At 32.1% G+C, this 26,207-nt stretch overlaps 1 protein-coding gene across 2 annotated transcripts in view; it reads left to right on the top strand.

Moving 5' to 3' along the window:
• LOC123714057 (cadherin-99C) overlaps positions 1 to 26,207 on the top strand; it is a 120,443-nt gene continuing 94,236 nt past the window's right edge. The window contains exons 1-2 of one of the 2 annotated variants that reach the window (XM_045668131.1): positions 1 to 244; positions 20,961 to 21,009. The gene's annotated coding sequence lies outside the window, so the exon portion shown is untranslated. The remainder of the gene's footprint in view (positions 245 to 20,960; positions 21,010 to 26,207) is intronic. The other variant, XM_045668130.1, reaches the window with a different exon arrangement.

Below are 26,207 nucleotides of genomic sequence, written 5' to 3'. Positions count from 1 at the left end.
GTAGTAAAACTTTAACCGTTTTTAGGTATTGACGTCGGTTGGATGAGATTTTGTGCGAGAACTTTTTACGATTATATGTAGAAAATTTAATAAGTCATACAAGAATTTTGTGATATAAAACAAGTGTTTATTAACTATAGTGTATTATTGTGTATAAACCGTTTTTGTGATCGCATTCCATACATTTGTGACACGGATTGTGTCTACAGCCTGCAGCAAGTGGACTTGTAGCGTATTTTTCAAAGTAAGTACATATATTTTTTGTAACTACAATCTTAAAATTTTTTATTAGTATTTAATTTAAGAAGGAATAGCAATTGTTTATGCGTTGTGTTTCAAGAAATGAATAAAGTCTTACCTCCAGAGCTTAAAATTATTATAATTATTTTTCATAGGATACTTTCCTTATATAAAGCGAACATTAAAATCCACGGATTTACATGTATATAATAATATAACTTGCTTACTTTGTTCAAGTTGAATTTGTTTTATAAATTAGAACGAAGCCTTTAATAGGATTTTCTTTGTCACCGTATGTTTCCTAGTGAACCCCTAGCGGTAATAATTAGTATTTTAATTATAAATAGCTTATTTTCTTACATTATAAGAGAAGCATTAGGACATTGCAATCATGCCCCAATCGTATAAAATACAGCTTAAGACAAAATCCTAAAACTGTACTTTCATGAACGAATAAGTTTATCTAATATCTATCTGTAGTAACATACGCCATTGCTTTTTTCAAAAACGTAGTGCAATTAACTGTCAATACCAATCAGATTGTCAAGTGGTTTAATCAGATTCACGCTTTTACCGCATAGGTAAGTACCGAACCGACTTAAAACATTTACATGTAGTATAACAGTTAATATGATTCCAAAGGAAAAATATATATATCTTACACACATCCGTTTTCATACACTCATTGGCCCTATGCCCCATTGAATCCACAAATAAATTGAAATATAATATTTTAGGTGACTCCCGTACAAGGCTATCTGAATACATATTACCCTTACCTACGGTAAGTAACACTTATAGTTATTTCTACCACAATTTTTGGCTTAAATGGTCTAAGTTTTTCGCTTAATTTGACTTGAAGACCGCCACGATCAATCAATTATTGACGCTTATTTTTTCACAAACTTGACATTGATCAGTATCATGATTCATGAAATTTAATGAGATACTGATTTCTTGATTTCTACTTGACTTCACGGATTTTTTTTTAATTTTTCGATTAGTTCAAACCTTTTTTTCGTAAAAAATTAGTAAGGAATACTTTCCCACGCTCATTTTATTAATTGCCTTCTCATTAATAACCGACTAGTTATTGAATTCGTCGCTACAGGTAGCAGTTTTATTGGGAATCGTAATAAATAACGCGAGTTAAAAAATATATAAATTCTTAACAGGAATGTTTTGTTTGTAATGTCGCAAATATTTTAATAAAACACTGTCTATCCTTGCTCCAAATAAAACACATTATGCATGCAAATAATACGACACTTGTTAAACAATGCGTGATTATAAATTCGATACTGTATTTATTAATTCAGAATGGATCGTTAGATATAAATTTTAATTTTATAACAAATTGTTGCCATGGTCACTCGTTTATTTAAATGTACTTTTTGCACCTTTTAACATGTTCATGGTCAATTAATTTACTAATTATATAATACTTTAATAGCTATATTTATTGTACGTTGATTTTATTTACATTTCATACGGAGTATAAAATTAAACAACGATTAAAAAAAATATAAACTTTTAAATGGTAGTTCGAAATACATAATTTCAATTTAATAATTTTTGATGGGGGTGATCCCAAATATTTTGTTCTCGGCCGATCGTCACATTTATTAGTTGAGTCATTGTTGAGATTTACTCGGGTTACGTTAGACACATTTTTATTTTGATATAAACTTTTTGTTCATTATAATTGATCATAGTTACGTCCACTATTTAGAATTTTATAGTGAGTGTTTAGTGCGTTTTTGAGAACTATCGTGAGGCAAGGTATTAGCATCAGTCTAACCTCTTTTTGTTCCCAAACTAATAGAATTTCTCCAAATCCTTACGGCTGATAATATTGTGTGCCTTTCTTCCTCGTAAGAAGATATTGTAACGAGGTATGTACTCGAGGGAATTATTTTTCTAGTATAAGATTGTGTATCGACGGCCACCGAACCGTTCTATGTGGTACAATGATTATTTATACTTTGTAAATTACCCCCGATACAAATTGTATGTATAATATACATATTTGTATGTGAATCGCTCCAAAGTTTACTCATTAAATTGTGATACGCCTGACTGTTTATGACTGGCCTTAAAATCATATATATTTTCAAATGAAGCGCATGAATGATTTTTATGTTTCATGAGAAAATTAAGCTAAAAGGTACAGAAAATAAAACATAGTGTATGTTCTATTAAACGATTGTCTAAATGGAGAAACATACTTTAAAACTTTCAACGAACCATTAATGCCTTTACATAACACAACTTTTTATCAGTTTTTTTAACATTTGAAGTTCCTTGTGCTTTCATTTGTTACTCAACTGAAGAATACTGTCAACCGAAACGTGTCACATCGATCTTATGCTTAGACGAATGCAGGATGACAAATGGGATAATTAGCTTAAAATCACGACAAATGTTTGATATAAATATAGATTTTATTTCCAGAGATTAAAGTACAGTTTAGCAAGACAAATAGGTGTGCATACCTTACGTAACAGGTTACAATTGTAGTTATAGCTAAGGAATAGTTTTCTAACATTGAATGCAAGGCAATTTTTTGACTTCAAAATGTATTACATTCTTGAATGAACCAATCATTATGTGTGTTCACATGAGGATGGACAGGAACTGGAGCTAGGTGAACGTCAGCATCCCATTGATTGGCTAATGACGCTAAACAGATATTAGACGGAGGATACATTATTTATAGATAATAAGCGACACGTTTATATGCAGAGATTACAAGGTTTCGTTCTTAAGCCAAGCCATACAACAACAGCAGGTGTGAGACGACAGGTGACCGAGTTCGATACGAAAAAATATCAGTTCCTTATGGAGAGCTCAACCCGTTTTTTAATCGTTTCGTTCAAGGTCTCATCCAGTGTAGCTAAATTAACAATATCAAGTAGAAATTATTATACAAAATGTTTTGTATGTTGATTCATAGCAACTTTATAAGGTCTTCAGCAGTAGGTATTACCAATCAAAATAAGGATTAATACATATAGGTGTTTTTTGACGTCCTGTCATCTCAATGGATTTCAAAACAAAATTCTTATACGTTTACTATATATATATATATATATATATATATATATATATATATATATAATTCGCGTTGTTTAGTCTACGCTCTTAGATTATATTATGAGGTTGTAAACGTATTCCTATGTAATAGATATATTATGTACAATTTACATACACGTCATGTTACATAACAGCGGAGTAAGGTAAGAATAGATTGACCGCTTGGCCCTTACAATCTAAGGCTTTAAGAAATATGAAAGTTTATATAAATTATTTAATGATTGTATTTAATACACTTGGGTACGCCCACCTTACATCCTGTTCTTATAAACACAAATACTATTAGTAACTTACACCTTAACACTAAAATAAACATAGCAGAGCATCTGATACGTTTATCAATTCAAAATTAATTCAGAATAATAAGGAGCTTATGAATTTTAACTCGCACGACTGGAGAATCAGATTCAAGTGTTTGCGCGCCATTATGGTTACATTAGGATAGTAACGTGTTTTGGATGAACAGTTTTACATAGAGTATTGTATTGTTATGTATTCCAATTATTGTTATGACAAATATAAGTGTTGCGAGGTTTTTCTACAAGTTATGTTTTTGATGCCATCTATCACGTTTGTGACACTAATGCATTCAAAATTCATCTTAAACATGCCTCCTCCTTGGAGGCCCTTGGAGGCCCCCACTTGTCCAAAACTTATACATGAAATATATACTTTGAAAATTCTATAAATAATATGAGCAAAAACATAACATTACGGTAACTTTAAAAGGAACTGGGTTTAATATTTCAACAAGAAGAATTTACTGTCTAAATCTAGAGCATATAAATAAATATTCAAATACTTAGCGATTCGGAGTAGCTTGATTTAATAAAATATTTAATGATCTCTTAGAACCGGTGCTTTATCACAGAAAGAGAGAAAGATAAGTAAAGGTTTGTTATCTATTCCAGTTCACAAATGTCCATTAAGACAGGGCTATTATTAATGCAAACTGTACTTAGTTTTGAATCATTCATTGAGATTGCAATGCAGGTTGCATGTCTGGTCGTGACTTGTGAGTCCTGTAATGAGGTGTTGCACCTAATATTAGTTTTACCGTTGTGAGAATCGATTTATCATAGGCGCAGTTCGATGTTGGTAAAACTTTTATATTCAGATATTCATAAATATATTGAGTTTTGATAAAGTAGCCAATAACATGACAATTTTCAAAAAACATACTTCTAAAAAACAAGTTATTAGTTATTTAGGTTGTTTGCTACTAATATAATACCTATTTTATAGCAGTCTACATTGCATCTGTTATTTTAATTTTAATAGACTAGTCAGATCAGGCTTCTGTGGCTCACAAAGGTCGTAGGATTAAAAGCCCTGACGATTTCCTGACTTTGCCTTCACCGTAGGACCAAGTGTCAATTACGCATAAGAAGCCGTTGGTGCCGTGATTTGAACCCACGACCTCACCGTTGTATTGCTAGGCCAACGCAGATCTTCTTATTACTATTTTGTTTTATAGTCGGTAAATATTATAAATATAACCCGTTGCGTAAAATCATAAATTATAGTATAAGTTACTAGATTTAACAAATGAAACTCAATATGACTATTTTGAGGTTATTAAAGAAATTGCTGAAAATAATATACAAAGGTATATCTATTAACAGTCTAGTCCGAGATTGTAATATTAATAAACGCAAAACTATTACTAATTGACACAATCTTTGACAGTTCAATTTAATCATTTATCTAGAATTCAAGTTCCATGAGACTTTCCAATAGATTTGACCGCTGATAAAACGAGATAAATGTCGTCTAACGATAATAATTACAAAGCTTTTTCTGTACAGTGCGTCAAAGTGGAACAATTGTTTCAGCAATAAAAATCAAAAGCTTTCACAGAGAAATTAGTTTAGGTAAAAAAGAGTACCTAAGCCATATACATATATTATTATTGCTTACTGGTAGGGTTGCTTCTGGAAGGAGCTGGGCTGGCTTAACTAGCCAGAACTTACGCACACCGGACCAAATGTACGTCTAACTGCGGAAACTTATATATATATTACCTATAGAAATCAAACCTAATTCGATACATGAACCACAATACACAAACTAGTCGAAAGATAAACCAAATATTTTCGAAGGCGGTAAGTAACCTTTTGCTATACTTCGATCTTTATATACGACATAATGCATTATTAATATTTTACATTATTAACAATAAGAGCATAAGAATACAAACTATTTGACCTTAAATATAAAATGTTCGGTCTCTAGTCTAGATAGTTGACGTCCTTTACGTAGAGCGAGGACAAGACGAAGCTCGTATATTATTCAAGTCACAATTTAGTTTTGAAAATGATAAATTTATGAATTAAATAATTTCTTTAGTCTACCTGTATACCATGTAAATAAAACCTCATATATAAAATTTATTACATTATTTCGCCTAACGATTATTTTATGGTAATCAACTGACCATCAAGTCTTCATAATAATGATGAGACTATTAAATTGTCATATTAACGCCATCTATTGTCGCGAAATTGGTAATATATCACCTCAAAGTAACCGCTTGCGTGACTTCTTTATAAACAATATTATCTAAGGCAGTCAGAATGTATTAAAGACTTCAAAATAATTGTAGTACTTCGTATATTACTACAAAAATTAACACAATGGTCTATTCGTGAAATACTACGAATTAAAACACATCAAACGTCCAAATATATAGCTGTCTTTTTATTTAGTAGGCTATTAATAGAGAAGGCTGTCTTAATACGTAAAATTGACTGACAATTTCTATCCTAATGAGTTTTCTTTAGATTTGAAGCTGGAACGATTAGATTGTACGAACGATGTCATACATATTCATAAGAAAATAATTATCATTAACTACGGCAATCGATCGGTACTAATGGACTAAAGCAATCAAGACCCTTAACTGCAATTTCATGTAAGGTTTGAATGGTTTTATTTAACCCTGGACATTTTAGTATTAAAGTTTCTATATATTGTGTTTTTGTTCAAAGAAAAGGAACAGAGCGATTGAGACAGATTAAGAGAGAGTGAGAAAGGGAGATATTCGTTTAGTACTTACATACATATTAAAACTTTAGAAGGCAATTCAGTCGTATAACATCTTGTGCAGAAAACGCAGATTTTTTTATTTATTTATATTATCATTAGTACGTATACAGTCTGTAAACAGTGTGAATAAAGATATACAAATACATGGAGTGATCATATACTGGTACATAATAATCTATTGGGGATTTACCTTAGAATAAATAATTTACAAAGAAGTTTCACTTCTGACATGTGTACTTTGTACGCACGCACTTTTTTTTCATCCCAAAAAGCCTACCATCTCCGGCTACTTTACCACCGGGGCATCGATTAAGCTAATTATTATTGCTTACTGGTAGGGTTGCTAATTTAGTTCACACTACATGCATTAGTTGGAGGTTTCGTTCTTATGTATTATCTCCTGGTATTTATTGGAGTCGTGTTTTGTTTTTTATTCAATACATAAATTGAATAGTTTATTTAAACGTTCGCGTGGTAATCTTTTGGTGTTAGCTATAACTATTAGGTATATATATTTATTTCATGTTTTATATGAAATTTACGCATTTAAGCTATTAAGTGTTTTTTTTAGAAAAACCTAAATTAGGAATGGTTTGCATTCATCTTAGATTTTTTTGGTACCTTGCTTGACGCGTTTGTCTTGAATATTCGTCAAACATGAAGTCATGCAGGATTGGTTTTTCTTTCGTGACTCTTTTGTCCTTGTGTCGTGAACCAATTCAACTGTCAAAGACCAACGCATTTTCGATGTTTGACAAATGATTTGATTCAAGCAGATCGTTCCATTTATTGGGTTCGATTAAAGAAATATATTTAAACAAAAAGAAAATCCGTTAAGTGTGTTTAGTTATAATAATAATGTCTAATACATCATAGCCAAAACCAAACTTAAAATATTATAATGAAATATATATATAATGATTGAAAGAAAACACTTTTTTACCGGATTGAAGCGATGTATTATTATAAACTTATAATTATTTTACATAATTATAAATTTTTCCGACGTGACCAAGCACGCTGTAAAGCACGCGAAACGTAGATAATAAGAGAGAAATTATACATAGCTTCAATCCGGTAAAAAAGTGTTTTCTTTCAATGTGTAAAAGCTACGTTAACAAAAGACAATACTATATATAATGGTTTCAAGGGAAGCATAAGATAAGTGACGTACGTGTACTAAAATTGTATTTTTTTACTAGGAAATGTAAAATAAATTGTAAAGTAGGTAGTTTAAGTCGATGCATTATTAATCAGAACAAAGAACTCTTAGAGCAGTTAAATCTAATTTATTACGTCTGTATACAAACAATCTTAGTTTAACATTTCATTTATTTATTTTATCAACCAAATAACTAGCCCTTACGGGTCACCCCATGCTGCAAGTATTTACAATTATTAACTATACAAAACAATACACATAGAAAATCAAAAACAAAATTTAGGACATTTTATAATAAATATATAACTATTATAATATATAACAACGACTGTTGTTAAAAAACGACGGCAAGCACAAAGTAGTAGTTATACGGCATAAGAAACTCCGTCTCCAACATAATTGGTCATTTCGCATGGTCTGTCATAGCTATGTGGATGATTGCCTGGATTTCAACTATTATCTGTCTCGTTTTAACTCATACAATATGCATGTGTTCTTTCCACTCTGATTGGTACGTCAACCTGTCTCAAGTTTCAATACAAGGCACGATGGTATGCCAATTTAATAGTTTCATGTGTTCCCTCATCACCTCGGTAACGAGTTTGAAAAGAATTTACATACGTTTTATTGGTTACTTAATAATAATTTCACTAGTTAGAAGCAATCTTTAACCATTCGTCTATAACGACAACTTACAAGGTAAATATGCCTAAAGTGATATAATATTCTATGTACTTCATATCTATCGGCAAACGGTTTTTTTTCAGCTTGTCCTTCAAAAAAGGCCTCCCCCAGATATTTTCAAATTTGGCATTCCCTAGCTGTGCTAATTTACGTTGGACACCCCTGTCATTTTTATGTCTTTCTCCCATCATCTCCCATATTACTCAGTTTAGAATTAATAATATAATATATGTTTAATCTATGTATTATCAGACATTTGTCGTAATAGTTAGAAAAGCAATTATGAGCTAAATGACATCCAGTCGATTATATTTACAATCTCTATATCTTGTGCACATAAACAGTACAGTAAAACCTCATCTATCACACACGTTCTATACGCAATCCATTTTCTAAAAGATACATATCTCACATAGTCTGTCAGCCTATCAAGTGAGAAATAAGTTCGTGTGGGAATTTCTTACTTTCATGCATTTCTGAAATCATTTTCTGGTATTCAAAATAACATTTGGTTTCTAATACCTTGCCTTCCTGAGGCTATGAAGTGACACGGTATTACATTAATTTCTATTAGAATAACCGGATATCTTATTGTGTATACGGTGACTCTACTACGGTACTCTGTTAAAGTGGAATTCCATTTTTAAATTTAACTCATTTTATGTTTTATTTAAATTTGATTGCTTATTTATATGTACACGATGTGTTAATTATTATGTTATATAGTCTATGTATATCCAGTTACAAATTTATTATATATATATATATAACATATTCCTCGTCGTGTTTGTTTGAAAGCCTTAATTAGTGTTTCAATTACAGTTACTCTAGGGTAGGGCTTTATGGAGTCTGGTTAACTCTGCTTTAATTGGATTTAGAGGCAGCTTCTGTGTAATGTCTGCAATTTTATGCTAGTAATTCCACTCTATTTTTATGTAATGGTCTTGTCTATAAAGCTTCAAATTAAGATTATTCGCCGTTTTATTGCCAATTAAAATAGTCGCTACAGGTAATGACTACTATGTCTTTGAATGTGCTTTCTAGAGGACTGGTTGTCGGTTTCAATTTTCAACTGCCTATATTTGGTTTATTTATAGAGCTTGGATACTCATATTACTGTGATATCTACGAATAATGGCATATTAAGTTACGTTTGACGGATGTCAAAAGTTATTTACTAATTTTATCTACAGTATTATAGAAAGGATTTTTTTTATTGTTTCGTTGCATAGGCTGTAAACAACAGCACTGATTTGGAAAATACTTTCACGATTAGGATTGCACTCTTTCTCTATGGCTATATGATATTTTCAATCAATTTTCAAAAAGTTCTGTATGCAATTATAATAGTAACATTGTGTGTGTTAGTTACGTTGTTTTTCTTACCTAATGCCATAATAATAAAAAACCATCGACTATAGAGACAAGTCAATTTATATGTGAATTTATACTACAGGTTTCTATTGTACTACATAAAAAACCGCTATGCCATATAACTAAATAAAATCTTTTTCTATTTTTATTTACCGTGAAAAGCTTTAGGATGGAACCGCAGAGTTCCATAGACAAATAAAATACAAAACTCCCAAGACTTATCAATAAATAATTTTCAAGTAATAATTATATTCTTAATTAGTTATCGACTTGATAGGGCGTGTGTGTGGTAAATTTCTATCTTTATTAAATGGCTACAGTAATTCAGAGTACTGTTAGTAATACATACCGTAAGTATATACGATTGTATATATATATATATATATATATATATATATATATATATATATATACAATCGTATATATATATATATATATATATATATGTAGTAAGTATTGTTCTATATCTTTTTTAGCACTGATGTCATTATTACATTATTTGTAAGATACCTATGACGAATTGATATTCTGACATTTAAAGGTCAAATGACGATTTAAGGTCAAAACGAGTCTCGATATTTTTATACAATTAACATACAGCTGTTTCCTTTCATTGTAAATATCATATGTCAGAATTAATCTTGACGCCGACGGCACTGAGCTTTTTAAGCTCTCAAGTAGGCCGAAGAAGATCTAGAAAGAAATACAGTGACGTTATTACCCCTTTGTATCTGTATTTTTTTTCTTTTTAGACAAGTAAGATAAGCTTTTAAATGTTATATTAATATTTAAGTTTAGTGTAGTTTGAGTTAGTATGTCTAGCGTTACATGTAATTTTAAGTTTTTTCGTTTTTTTATTCTTGTATTTTACTCTCAACTCGTGTTTCTTTTTTATTTATCCATTAGTATGGATAGTGGGTTGCCAGGAAAAAACCGCTTTGCCTATTAACTTACGAAACTTATTTTTTATATGTATGTTTAAGGTAACGAAGTGTAAATAAATATTCGTTCTGTGCTTGACTTACAGCGTCGATGACGTCATGCTTTCCTCACGATATTTTTCCTTCACAGTACGGGCGCGCTGATTTTCGCAATGATTTCTAGACCGTCCGTCATCTAAATTATACTGCTAAAATATTCTGTCAAAACTTGTTTGGTTTACGTAAATCACCAGAGATCTAGTTTTTAATTAGCGTGGGCGACTCGTCTGCCATTTAGTCTACTTAATAATAATATTTAAATCCAAATCAGGGCCATGATTTATGTCTCCAACAACATTGAGGTCGCAGTACTTGCCATTAGTTTTATTCTGTCTGTGAACAGTTAAAAGTATTGTTTATTACTTTAGGTTTACAAAGTAGTATGTAAAGTACCTACTTGAAATTAGAATAACAATTTTGCTACGGGCTTTGTTTCCCTGGTATAATAAAATTTATTCCAACCATATTCTTCTTTAAAACAGTTGACTGTTGTAATTGAGATCTTCACCTGTCCTATGCTGAAACGGAAAGTATTCTTCTCGTGACTTCGTCGTTTTATCATAAAATTGTTAGTGTTATGTAGAATTTATTAAGTCAAGTACCTAAAAACATTGATATGCCTGAAAAAGACTAGCTGCCCACGACACAGGGAATCGTAGTGTCAGGCTCCGTTCAAGTGTTACGTAAGCATATTTACTGCCCCTCCTCTTTTCAGCAAAAGTAAGCTCTCAAAAATAATAGTACACAAATGTATATTTTTATGTAGGACATGCTTTTCGTTTTCAAGCATAGACAATGTGTGGGTAATATGTGTAAAAATTAAATAATTACTGCTGACGTAATCACCAAATAAGAAAATCAAAGACCCCCCCCTCGCCCTATAGTGCTTACGATTACGCCAGTGTTAACTTGACGGTCCCTGAGGGCTAGTCCACTCTTTTGAAAGTTTTTAAGAAATTTAAATATCTTTAATTAAGCGTAATACATTGGTACTCAATTATTCCTCGCTCAACGCGGTGGAGTGTGAAAACGAATAGATACCACACCGATTAAAGTGGAACCATTGAAATGAAACATCGCCTCGGGTTGCCCTTTATAAAAGAAATAAATTAAACACACTGAATGGAGGTGTAAGATCAGATAAAATTGATTAAAGGCAACTTCTTACCGCTTCAACTCGAACAAAAAACCGCACATTCTGGCCTGGAAGCCTTTTTCATCCCGACTTGTAATACCAACTTAGCAAATATAACAATTATTTTAAGATATCTACACAAACCTCTAATAAATTTTATTATTAGAAGTTTTAATTTTTTTTTAATCACTGGTGGGGTGTTCCGTGGTAAATAGCACATCGCAACTGTTTAAATATAGCATTCCAGAGTTTTCCATGGGTTGCAATAACTGATAAATGATTTTTGCGCGTACTGTAAGTTTGGTCCCCTAAAAAACTTATAGCAAATATTCATTTAACTTATAGTTGAATCTTAAATTTAATAAAAACCTTAAGTACATTATGTATATGTAAAGATGTACTTCGGTTTATTAACTAAGAAACGAGGTATACCATAAATTCCATCAATACTAAGCCATTTGCCTATCGACTCTGACACGTAATGCGGAAATTATTTTGCTGTTACGATGTTGCCCTATCTTTATTGTTGCATAAGATGTATTCACGATTTTCGATACTTATCAGATAACATTTTATTACTTAACATTTTAAGATTTAGATGTAAGAAGATTCAGTTAACCATGTTCGTACAGACCATATAAAATGCTACATATTTTTATTAATCCATTAATAAATACGACGCTCATATCAAACTTTCGGAACAATAGAAGTACTATAATATATTCATAATTTAATATAGGACATATTGATGATGGTTATCCTGTTAACACGGACGTCAAAAATAAAAATATATTCGTAAGATAAAACTCGGAAGACGTTTATAAAAAGACAGTGCCCGCTCAGTGTAACATTCCCGTGTACTAATTTGACCACAAGGCACTGGCGGCTTCTTTGTGGACCGGCCGAGGCCTCGCCCCTCATTTCCAAACCAGCGACCATGGACGACCGATCGCCTTTTGTTTGATAAACGCGTCACAAAACTAACACGTTCCGGGAATAGTGCACGGTCACCTTTTTTACTGCACTTGATATAGTTGTAAATCCTTTTTTGGAGCACAGATTACATCTATGTTACTTTGAAATACGTTAAAGCTCTATTGATGAAGCTCTTTAAGTTGGATGTAGGCTTTGATTATTGAAGTGTGTCTATAAAGTCTATGTGCACGCTAGACTTGAAAATGTCCATATTAAAATCTAGTATTGTTGCCTGTACATACAAGTCTAAACGCTTTGATGGTCACATACAAAGTCCGTTACTCGGTGACATTTAGCGCTCCCAAACGCGCAATCACTTTTTGGGATCGTACCTGCTTTAAGTGAATATTTTTGAATAATAATTAAGTTCGGCCCAATTCACCTTGTTAATATAGAAACAAGAGGACGCAACTTCGAATCCTGTCAAGATAAGCGGTGACACGAATAATTTACCAGATAAGAAGTACAGCTTAATTCCATTTTAGTTTAGAAATTTCCGGAAAATTATTTTATTAAAGTTCTATTGAGTTAAGCAGTGTTATAAAAGTATGTTCAAGTTTAGTACCTATTTCATAGTTTTAGTAGAAAATTATTTATTTTTGTTAAGCAGCAGGTCATCGGCCTTCTGTCCCTGTATATACACACATTGTAAATTTTTGTCCAAAGGCAAACATTTCCTCACGATGTTTTCTTGCCTCATGCTAGTGGTAAATGTGCACACAGAAAATTTAAAGGACTGACAACTGACTAGGAAACAGGAAAGTGTAAAAACTAAAAAGTCTCTTAGATTCAGAGCCAAGGCTAAGCGCTAGGTGTGACTTCCATATGACAAATAACGTATTCAACAAACATGCGTCCGAGAGTTAAGTCGCACTTTAGTCGTGGTTTTTTTATTATTAATTGATATATATATATATATTGTTCGTTTACGATAAAATAGTATAACAATAAATCAATTGTTTTTAATTTAATAAGAAAACAAATAAACAATTCATTCTATCAGAATGTTTATTTAAAAACATGTATAACTATTTGCTTACAAGCGGCTTTTATGATTTATATAAGCTTGGACGATCTGATAGCTGACACGTAAGTGACCGAGTTCTACAATCATTTCATAATCATGGGAACATAATTTATTCTCATAATTGAAACGAACTAACCTACTAAAATGAATTAAATATTATTTAGACCTGCTTTAACTAATGTAAGATACTTTCTAGGCTGCGAAACTTTAGATCATTTCGAGGACAATTTGGAGATCTATGAGTGATGACCCGAAACGTTTGTTTCACCATCCTTTTTATACTACTAATCCACATTAAATTATAGTATTTTGTCAATCATTTGCAAAGCAAAAGATCCATCACTTAAGAAAAGTGATGATATTAAAGGTCAAATACGAAAAGATACTAAACGAAACTAAACTGGAAAATTTGAAGTTTTATTGAATTACTGGTTTTAGTAATAAAAAAATCGAGCGATAAAAGCTTGAGACGCGTGTGTTATGGAAACACATTTTCTTATCTTTGCTATAAATGACACAAGACTAAGTAGATGATCTCACGTTGAAATATTTGAGCTGCTTTCACGTCGTACCACGCCTTGTGGGTGAAGCTTAGGTTTAATTTAAAAATAATTGTCTTGGTCCTATCATTATTACCGATCTGGGATGGCTGCCGGCGATGTACAAAAAACCACAGCTGGTTTGTGGGTGTGGGAATTGTGGATCACTTTCGATCAATTTTAGTTTAATGTCTCTATTGAGACGATTTATCTGGTACTTAAATAGTATAGGATGAGGTTACATACATAGGTTTCTAACTAACCCGTAAATTTGTTGGGAAAACTATGCACTTTTTGATATACAACTTTCCAATTGTTTAAAAATTGATTCATAAATGCTTTGTAAAAAGTATTTTGATACAAATTACATATTTTGACCTGACATAATAGACCATATATATAAAAATATAATGTATGTAAGTTAATGTACACTTTTGAACCTTAGCAAAATGGTCCTAAATTTACATTTACTGTCAGTTTTCAAATGAAGAACGTATGGACGAGAAGAACTGGCAATAAACCTTCGTCACTCTTAAATCGCCAAGGTTATTTTTAATGTTTAAAAGCACCTGTAACCATTACATCATGCTCCGCCACACATGGTGAAGCAGATAGTAATGGTATCTCACAGTTAAACCTGTGTAACTGATTTGGTTAATTTTGATTTAAAAAGACGATAAATATCATCTCGGCTATTTTAGACAATAAGTCCATATACATCCTATATTCTCCTAACCATTTGGATAAATGTCATATGAGGCCATAAGCAATACTCTCTGCTATTTAAGTAGTACTTACTCAAGTGCATCTGCCATCCAATACGCATGCGTCACTGACTCCGGATGTGGGTTGGATCCGTAATATCATACGACTGACTCTCAAAACCTGTTCCATGACTTTTGTCCTTATTTTAAATCGCAATCTGTCATTAGCAGCGAGTAATGGTTTGAACAATTCTGAGAAATCCATCCTAATAAGGAAAAAAAATTGTATTCCAACTGGGAATAATTCCACGTTATTTATCGAATGCTTTGTTATTTTCAATCTAATAATATTGGCTTTCAATATAAATCAATTTTGTCTTATATTCTTCAGCCACACCTTAGAACTAGTTAATGAACATCGAACCGAATATCAAATTCTGTAAACGTTTCGAAAACTATAAATTATTGTAAGCCGATATTAATCTTTGTTCACTTTGAAACTAGATCTCCAGCTTCCAATTAAGAAAATAATAGATAATATTACATTTTAAATATAGGATAATCTTTAAAATTTTATTTTTATTTTGTAGGCTGTATACTACGCAGATCTACAACTCCAAATATCGTCTTTATCAAACATTGGTTTAGTCTATATAGTGTCATTTTTTTTAATGGAATCTTGCTGTGGGCCTTAAAGGCAAAGGCCCTTAAAACAGCTACAGCTGAGCTCAAGCTGTTCTGGCGCAGGGTCTCCGAGCGAAACTCGGACTCCGGTTTGAGCGGTCGCGTGGTGGTCAATCGCCTGAAGGCAAGAATCGCAGGACGGAAGCTCACTAGAGTATGCGAAATACGGTCGAAAGATCCACGCTTTTCCCGGTGATGGCGATTTTTTTACCCTCTCATTTGGACTTTTCTTTGCCACGGCGGCTTTTAATTTTTTTGTTAGCTATTGTGATTGGATCATCCGGATCCATTAGGACATGTCGGAGCCTCCTACAGGCCTTTTGTATCGGGAAGAAGTAGCCAGTGTCTAGTACGTATGTTCTCATTTAAGTGAAAGGTTGATGTATCTAGCGCCATCTATTATTTAAGACAGGATGTAATATATTAAGAAAACACTTTTTAAACGGATTGAAGCTATGTATTATTATTATAAACTTACCGTGACCACGCACGTTGTAAACACACGCACAAGCACGCGAAACGTCGGAAAATTTAAATTTAAAATTATGTAAATAATTATAAGTTTATAATAATAATACATAGCTTCAATCCGTTTAAAAAGTGTTTTCTTAATGTGTAATAGCTATGTTAACAAAAGACAATACTAGGATGTAATGTAGTGTAACATAAGAGCTTTCGTACTTGAACGTAATTTAATTACGTTAAATTAAATTGTGTTTCTTGCAAAATATATAAAAGTAACGTACTGTAACTCTATTTTTGCGTTACCGACCCTCATTTAAGATTAGGTGTCCCATCATATTTTTGATTCACGGGCTAAAGGTTCCATCTTACGATTCACATGTTCTATATTAGATTTCTCACGTTTATTCTGTCCATCAATCTTATGAACAATGCGGTGATGTTCCGCCTTTTGCTTTCGCGGTGCAACTTTTAAATTTAATGACATGAAGCTTTACAACGATTTTATTAATGGCTCATTTCAGTTGAAATGAACGTAACATTACAATGGTGATGTAACCGTTTATTACCTTGAATTAAGTTTGTGTGTCTTTCGAAACTGACTATAACGCCTAATGCGAAAAAGTAGCCAAAATCGTTTTTAGGTGAACATTTATAACCAAATATGTGTTATAAGTATAAATATTAGTCACCTAACGATATTGGGCAACTGAACAACTAAATTATAAAGTCTCGTATCTATCTATATACCTATCTAAGAGCGTATCTATTGTTAAAAGACTTTTTTGGGTCCTTCAGGAAAAGAGCGTATCTACTCTTAAAAGACTTTTTTGGGTCCTTCAGGATAAGAGCGTATCTATTCTTAAAAGGCCGGCAATGCACTCGCGGTCCCTTTAGCATTGAGTGCTGTAACTGAAACGTAATAAAAATCTACACGAAGCTTCCGGGACCTACCGCTATTATAATTTTGGAGAGGCTTTGAATTCCTCAGTAAACATTCCTCTTCAATATAAATTGTACACCTGAATAACTCCCATAAAGACTAAAGACAGTTGAATAAACATTAATTCGTTAAGCTAACAGTGCTTTGTCTCCCATGAGTAACAGGTTAATGGGTGATGTGAAAAACCTACAATACCTACATACCTTCATAAAGCTAATGATTCTAATATTATTAGGGTATATGAGGTACATATTTTATAAACCGTCAAAAAATTACTTTAGTATTGCTGTTTATGTTGTTTAATTCTGTTTATACGCGACACAGCATACTATTGTTATACAGGGAGAGTAAAACAAATATATCAGTGGCGCTTTAACCTATTTAAGTCTGGGACTCAGATTTCGGTATCTGTTTCATGATCATTTGTTAATCAAATAGGCAAGTAGTCTTCTGTGCTTGATACCGTCGACTTTTTGAGTCTAAGGCTAGTCGGTTGTCTAAGGTCGTAGGTTCAAACCCCAGCAGTGGACCAATTGATTTTATTTCTATGTACGCATTTAACATTCGCTCGAATGGTAAAAGGAAATATCATGAGCTATTAGCTGGTAAAACAGTTCAGGATAACGACAAAACCAAATCCTCCGTTTGCACTGATACTTATTTAACCAGTAGTGATTTAATAAGAAGGTTTATGTATGACTTATCTAGTGACCTGCGAAGCCTTAGCAGGTCGCTAGTTATAAAAAAACGTGATATAACTAAGAAATCACTTGCAATTATACGCATCTCAAAAACCTTGAAGCGTGTAAAAATGCGCCGACGAATCAAGAACGTGCTTTGTAATCGTCCAATATTTAATTATACCTCTGTTAGATACGTGATAAAATTATTCATAAGGTATAAAATTATCACTTTATACAGTCAATGGAGGACAAAATTCCACGGTGTGGGTGTTAAACGCGATTCCGTTATGAGATCGTGAGTAACTTAAATAAATTTCAGTTGGTGCAAGCTACTGTTCATTTGAGGTAATAGAAAACAGGTATTTTATTATTAATTCCAGTATCAAGAAATATTAACTTCTGATGTTTAAGTTGGTATACGTTGTATTTTAATAACGGCCTATATGTACATATAGAAGAATATCGCAGCCTTCACTATGCTGTAATTGTAACTTAGACGTGTATACAAATGTGACTTCAGTGTCTGTATGCCTTTTCTTTAAAGCATGAAATGGGAAATGCATTACACATAACCCACACGGTATGATTACGTTCCACAAGGTGATACAGCAACGGTCATTCTCAAATCACCCCATCCGCCTTCGTATTTTGAACTGGATAAGGTTGGCCCCAGTGCTCGCTGAGAGTTATCACAATCTCTTTTTTTAGACGCATAAATCTCTGATTCCTCCGCTTTGGCGTGTTTGAGCCTAGAAATGACATAGGAATTAGGTTGCGGGATCGGCTTCCCTGGCTCTTTCCGCTTCTTTCCTATTCCTGACCTTCGCAGAAGTTTTCAAAGGTCTTAGCATTTTTGAGCCCCATTTATCTACACCATAGCGAGTAAGTTTCATGATTATGAAAGTTCTCATGTTATTTTTAACGTCTCTTATCTGATTTCATAATTGTTTGGTTGTCTCAGTAATATGTGCGATGTTTGAGAGAATATAATAATTATTATAGTAGGCAAATGGGCAGGAGGCTCACCGGATGTTAAGAAATACCGCTGCCCATGGACACTTGCACTGCCACAAGGCTCGCAAGCGCGCTAGATGTGTTAGAGCCTGAACCTAGATGTGTTATAGTCCTATCATGCTAAAAATCTTTCCAGCTTCGAAATATAATACATAAATAACGACTTGAGTTCCAGCATATCCTGTACATGAAACTTTACGATATAAAACAGTTAGAGGCAAATTTCGTAACAAAACGTGTTCATAGGTTATCCGTGACTGTAACTATTTAAGATATTGTGAAGTATGATGAGAGCATTCTAAATTGTTATAGCTCTCAGCGATTTACTTCTTCTATGAGGTTTTAATATTGAAGGAAGTGAAATGTCGGTACTTTTTGCACAATCGCAATTTAATATAAGTCGTTTAAAATTGACTCATGATACATTACGGCATCTGTAAAGATTACATTATATGGATTAATAGATAACCACAATTTCGTATACTTTGTATAGGATAATTATGATTTAACTGTAATAGTTAGGCCTCCGAACAAATAAAAGTTTGCAATTACTCTGTTTATCATCATAATAATTATTAACAATAAAATTCATTTAGGGCACGTAGAACAGTTTCAAAAGCTCCTTATTTTAAAAATATATATTTATACAAACAATATCGCATAATTCGTTAAATTAGTTAATCCAAAAACCGCTGATCGCGAACTTTTGTTTCTGCAATTCGTTTATATAAAGCTTTCGTGGTCACCTACTAATTTCCAACGCAATCGTTGTAATTGTTTAGTATTTCGTGCATGAACTATAAATTGCTGTTTACATTTTCGTGTATATGTGTGTTACTTTTGGTTGTGTTTCTCATACGTTTACTTCACATTAATCTGTGAAATAATTTAAGGACACTTCTATAATCCCTTCAAGAACCCATTTTTAAAAGGCCGGCAGCGCGCTTGCTAGTTTTCTGGCAGTGCGAGTGTCCAATGGCACTTAACATCAGATGATCCTCCTGCCCGTTTACCTCCTAATATAAAATAATAACAATAATTATAACTTGTATTTATATTTTTTACATACTTTGTATTTGTATATCTGTCTTGTTCCCTATTGCTAAGAAGTCGATTTCCAGCTTAGCTATTAGTACTACTACGACCAAAATATTTCAATTGACGTCGGTACCATCGTAATGACAGCTATAGGTTTTTAACAAAATTAGATAATTTTACATTTGATCCAAGATTATTCTACGCTGCCACTTCAGCTCTATTCTCCGCCAATGCGAGGTTGACAGTAATCTGATTCCCTTGCGGCTGGCACGCTATTGCTTCCGCCTTCCAATATCACAATCTTTTGTTTTGCAGCGACTTTACTTTATGACATAAAAGGAATATTAAGACGGTGAAAGTAATAACTAAATATGTTTCTAGCCGAGTTGTTTTTTAGTTTTATAGGGGCGGCGATTTCCTAAATCGTCAGACGTAAACTCATTTTTATTCACCTTTAATCTATTTTATTTCGTTTGTATAGCGTGGTTAATAAATAGTGTGCATTACATATTTACGCTAACAAATTTACGCTTATATGACTGGATAGATTGTAAGAAAATACTTTCATGTATTCTATTGTATGTAACTCAACTGATGTCAAAATTAAATTCGGAATTCTAAAGACGTTCCATTTTCAAATCACACATTACATAATGATTATAAGGCATTAAGTAGTGCGGTAGTGAGTTTGTCGACGATACATTGTTTATATCAGAACCATTTTATTGCACCAAGTATGGCGTTCACGCTCTTACAAGAATGCTCCCTTTATCGACAAAGTACCGTTGGTACCAATAATCGTATTTATGATATTATTAAGTAGCAGGGATATCTCCGGCTTTCCAGTTAAAGTTCAATCCTGCTTACAAGAAACTTAAATTACGTATACGCTTTGTTTGTATCGTCAATCTTTGTTTAATAGTTAAAGGCGAAATATTTATATTCTTTTTTGACAAAAACTTTAAATAGAGGTTTAAACAATTACTTACACATAAAAGATACCAAGATTTAGGACGGACTGACGGAATTTAGGACGTTACTGAGTAACAATGTTCTGAGTATAAATTAATAGTATACATATACGGATTATGTAATTCCGATATCATATATTGTACCTACGTTAAAGCTAAAGGAAATGTGTAACAACTAAATTAGTAAAATTTTTTTTTCAGGTAAGCTGATCCATCTATAGTGCCCTAATTGATGTAGCTCATTAGAATTGTAAGTATTGATATATATATATATATTTTTTTTTTCATAAATTTTCATTCAACAAGCCAACTGTCAAATAACTGAGTCTTGCCGACCCCGGGACGGACCAAGTCCTTGTCCATGCGCTAGTCGTAGGACAAAACACCCCGAGATAGGCTGTCCATGGCAACAGCGAGATTCCATTCACATAAAAATTCTTCCCCCACATTCTAATAGATATTATATGTTAGATAATAAATAATGATTGAAAGATCATCGACCTTGGACCTAAAGGCATTGGATTAAAGTGCCAATAAAAGAACTGTTACCCTGTGAGTTAGTAACTTTGGTTTGCAAAAATATGTGATATGTTTCTCACCATTTAGCCCTTCCCACTCCAACTTCCACAAATATTTTCCAAATGGGGACAAATCTTCCCGGCCATTCTCGAGTTTTAGTGACACGAATAGTAATTAATTTTTACCCATATAAACAGTCACTAATAAATCATATGGTTTTTATGGTCAAATATCCTGAACAATGTATAATTTACGTAATTTTCTAATGCATAAATAATCCAATGACATTGCACTTGAAAATACATACAATGTAACTTAATCCTTGTTAATACTCAGTGCGTGTGCCTTGTCGTCTTAATATGCACGTCATGACCGTGATAACATCAATGAGTGTTCACTTTCCGCATATTAGATGTTCTATTACAGTTTTATAAATTTATACAACTCAGTAAACTGCTGTTTTGATTTCTAAGAAAAGGAGGTATTTAATTCGGGTCAAATCTTAAAAGAGGTCATTGAAATTATTGCTACACAATTTTAATATTTGGTCTTACGCTTACGCGAAATTTGACATGTGTCAAAATCATATAACAGATACTAAGTTCGCACTAACATTTATCTGTGAATCTTATAAACAACAATCTAATTTGTCTAACGCGAGCCTGCACAAATTTTGTTATCATTTTTAAATAAGAAAAATGCATTATGAAGCAAGGGTACAACTGCAACAACTTGAAAAATATGTAATTTCTTAAGTTTTTTTTTTCATATTAACTGTTTGTTTTTTTTTTCATATTATGGCAATAATTTTAACTTTATGCCAGTTTCAAGTAAATGGTTGGGAAACTACACGTGGAAAACATAAACAAAGACATCAAAAGAAAACAAAGGGATAAGCTAGTTAAAAATAAAATATTACATCTTAATATTATTATTTATTATGAAAGAAGATAATATTTCTTAAGTTTCATTCGTTTATACGAGTACAATTCTAAATTCAAAAATAACGATTAAAAAATTCTTTACAAAATACAATTCTAAGTTCAAAAAAATTTATAGTAGATTTTGATAAATTTCATTCTAAATTTAAAAAAATATTTTTGTTTCAAAATTAATGATTGTAAAATTCGATAAATAATGCTATACGTAAAATACAATATATTTAATCGCAATGACTTTATCATGTCTCCTTAATAAGTTTTACTAATTCCACTGGACAGTTTTAAATGCTAATTAAATTTTACTGTCGCGAGCTTTGCACATTAGCTTATCTATCTACGAAATCCTTTTAAGACTAGTCAATTTAGCCTGAATACCGAAACTAATTAGATAGAGATATGTTTCCTCTGTTGCATGTGATCTGCATACATCTCATACGATTCCGCGCTATTACATAGAGTAGGGCTTTCAGAATTTATAATGGTGTAGTATTATTTAATATATGTATATGACATTTTCGATTTATAAGTGTTCTTAGAAAGTTTTAGCTTTATATATATTCAATCCCATTAAAAATTGTGTTGCCTGTACAATTGTCTCTCCTGACTATGTCCGTTAACCATTAAACCATGCGATTTTACCAAATCTACAAGAAAGCGTGATTCATAGTAATTAACTAATGATCATTGTTATACAGCACTTGGATTTTGGTAGTTTTATTTAGAAATATAGTTCCAAATTTAAACCTTTTAACAATGTTTTTGATAACCCTATACGGTACAGATCTACGCGATTGGATAGTATTTTATGCACGCCCGCAAGTAATCGCTCTCATTACTGGCGGTCGTTCAGACTTCCTTTATACTATTGCTCATTAGAGGCAAAACGTACATTGATAAAAACACATACTGTTCAATTGAATATTGTGCCTGACACCTGCTATAGCAAAGGTTATGAAAAAGTTTGTATTATATTGTCATAGAAAGCACGTTTGAAATACGAATGCTGAAGTTGTCTTGGCTATGGTCGATCGAGATCGTGAGCTAAATAAATTTAGTGCACAAAACTTCAATAAGAATCAGTTTGTAAACGATATCTTATAAAACGATTTTGAAAAAAGAATTCTATAATTTCTTAAATAAGTATAGACTATAAAAATATAAAATTGGTAAACAACTGTTTAATATGAATGAGTTTAAATTAAGAATGCAGAAAATCTTCAATTGTTTGCTATAGCAACGAGCACATCATAAAGAGTAAATACAAAATATTTTGAATATCTTTGACCTTTGAATTGAAATCTAATACATTCGTTCAGCTTAGGTCTCGTTGAATTCTTTTGTTTCTTACTTCGCCTGCGTCCCAAATTCAGCTTTAACCTTCGAAACTAAAGAAATCTACCTTCTTTTGTTCCACTTATAATTGTAGATCTTATATGTTATCTATTTATGTCTTAAATTAAAGCCTAGAACTAAATTTCTAAATGATAGGTCTACAAAAATGTAGGTCGTGTCGTGTGATATATTTAACTCGGATGTAAAGGTTTGACCCCAACATTCTTTTCAGATTCAACAATACAAAATTAGCGGGTTAATTCGTCATTGTATAATTTCACTGATGTTTTAGCGGGTCAGTGCCCATGAACTCCACTTCCTCTGGCACAGCGTGTGGCTTATATTTTATATATTCAGTTTAACATATTCACAAGATTTGCATTCTTCATATTTGTTATGAAATAAGGTAAATGTTTTCTTCTTGTCTATTAAATCTTTAAGTTACTGAAATAATATAAATTATGATTAAAATAATTACAACATTAATTTTCACATCGTTTCTGTTACTATACATATAATTATTAAGAAAGTCTAAACTGAATCAAATAAAACAAAATTAAATGAAAATAATTGTTGTATTGTGTAAAATTAAGATGAACACGCTGAGAGAATGAAAGTCGATATAAGGATATTTTAAGTACATACTCTACCATTTAAATGTGTTAAATTGAGGTAGATTGTAGAAAAAAAATTCTTCTCTATGCAAAATATTTCCCGGTTTCTAATATCAAAAAACTAGTTGTATATTCAAATATTTTTAATAAACCTGGTTGTAAATGTTTACATGTAAACATTTTCGGATCTGTTTATTTTTCTATAACACTATAATATGTGATCTGTGGCTTAGTAGTTCAGTGGTATGTGAGTTTATCTGGTGCATGAACATAAACAAAATATGTTAACAGCTGTGCTGGCGTCAATGTCTTTACTTTGAACTATATTGTTTACAATGTCACTTTATACAACCATATTATGCCGACAAGGATCTCATAATTCGGTCGTACAATGCGCAGAGGCGATGAGGACTAATCGTGGTACCACAAGAACGAAAGATCAGGGTGTTCACCAACCAGATGGATGTATCGGATGTATCCAGTTAAATACTTATCGTCCGCAAAACTGTACACTGTAATAAAAGAGGTGCTGAAAACAAACCCATGGAGACATAGTACGCTTCAAACGTTTCCTAGCTGTACAACTACAACGCTTAAACGTAAGCAACCGAACGAAGAGAGACGTTCCTAATAGTACGTTTCACCCCTTGTTTATTAACATACTCTAAGCACTATACTTACTATACTTTTGTATATATAAATCTTGTAAAATACTAGAAGATTCGACGTATTTCTGTATATGTATGTTTTTTTGTGCCTGTGTTGAATGTTTATGGTCCAAACCCTCACAATTACTTTGCTATCTAACAACATAGTATATATGCCAAGTTCGTCAGCAAAGCTATGTTGATTTCTATATAAAAAAGTATTCGGGGCAAGTGTTCAGTAGGTTCACCTGATATTAGCTAATGCCCATGGGCACTCTACAAGTAAGTACTTTCAATAGTTATAAATTTCTTAGCTTTATCAGCTAATCTCATTCAAATATCTTCATTTGAAATATTATATACCTAGTTTATCACTATCCTATTGAAAACGGGGCACTCAAACGTGTCATAAATATCAGTACATCTGTCAAACGACACTAATAAAATATTATTTATTACAATACCTTTCCGTACAAGTATATTATAAATTCCTTTTATATCTTAGAATCTATTGAATTTCAAATAATTGCTGTAATAATTGCCGCATAAATAACTAAATAATGAATGTATACTTTAAAAAATGTGTGCGAGTACTAGTGTACACACGAAAGAAGTCCTATGACCTTATTTTTCGAAAAATTGATCTCCTATATCCAACTTTTCAGAAATCGGTTAAATAAAGTTTAACAAAAGGCTTTTATTATCATAGACATGAATACAAATAATAAAATCATTTCATATTACCTTATTACTACTAAGATTATTACAGAATATCATTAATTGTAATAGATTTATTACTATCATTGTTATCGTTATTATATATTTTTGTTATTAATGGCTTCGAATCTCTTCGAATCAACCGTAGTAGGGACAAGAAAAATATGTCATGTAACGGAAAAATGTGACGCGTAACTGAAAACTGTGACGGTAAATTTTCTTCCAACGCCGATAAATAAGTTTAACTTCAATAAGCGTTATGGTAGTTCAGTTCACTTAAATCTAACACTTAAAACATTTTTTCTGCATGAAGGTTGACATTTGACAAAACGCAAACTCAAAATAACTTTAGTCGCAAAGCATACTTATGAATGTCAATAGAAAAAATATATATTTTTGATTTACTACCAGTTCGCAAGTCAAGGGTGTAGAGCGGACCAGAAGAACTGGCAAGAAACACGCCACCACTCTTATTAGTCGCCAAGCCGTTAGTCCAGTATGTGCAAGAATTGGAATTTGACATACGGGAATGAGTACGAGCTTTCTCGTTTCTGATTCTCCCGCATAGTTCTCGTTAAATCTCGGCCTTACCCTAAGGACTACATAGACATTTGTGTTGTTTAACTAATTTTAAATCTTAAATTGTATATAACATAAATCTAAGAAGTAATCTAACTA

The sequence above is a fragment of the Pieris brassicae genome, chromosome 9 (genome assembly GCF_905147105.1).
Source record: "Pieris brassicae chromosome 9, ilPieBrab1.1, whole genome shotgun sequence".
Lineage (NCBI taxonomy): Eukaryota > Metazoa > Arthropoda > Insecta > Lepidoptera > Pieridae > Pieris > Pieris brassicae.
Note: the sequence above shows the minus strand (reverse complement) of the source record. Positions and strands in the feature narration are given on the sequence as shown.